The sequence below is a fragment of the Buceros rhinoceros genome, unplaced genomic scaffold (assembly GCF_000710305.1).
Source record: "Buceros rhinoceros silvestris isolate BGI_N320 unplaced genomic scaffold, ASM71030v1 scaffold34879, whole genome shotgun sequence".
Taxonomy (NCBI): Eukaryota; Metazoa; Chordata; class Aves; order Bucerotiformes; family Bucerotidae; genus Buceros; species Buceros rhinoceros.
The window spans coordinates 2293-2685 of NW_010433935.1; positions in this window are offsets into that span (position 1 = coordinate 2293).

A 393-nucleotide genomic window follows, 5' to 3' on the forward strand; every position below is an offset into this window, starting at 1 on the left:
TCGTTCAGAGGAGGCACCAAGTAAGCACCCACAGCACACAGATCAGGCTACGAAAGCACTGACCGACACAAGAAAGCTGGACACGCCACCCCGGGGGCTCGCCCTCTCTGAGCTCAGCCTGTTCCTGCCCACAGAAGGCAGCAGCGGTCCAGGCTCTCTCTGCCTGGCCCAACCCTGGACTCCCAGCAGGGTTACCGGGGCAGGCGAGTCTCCCACCCACCCAGAGCCCCTGTGTTCCACAACACACCCCGGGAGAGGAGAAGCTCTTTGCACAGCTATAATATAATCATCATTTCAATGGAAAAAATCCAGAAAAAGCCTTTCACCTACCTGAACTCATTCTGCCCTCCTTGTCGCAGAGCCCCAGCCTCACACCTCAGCACCAGCAGCCCC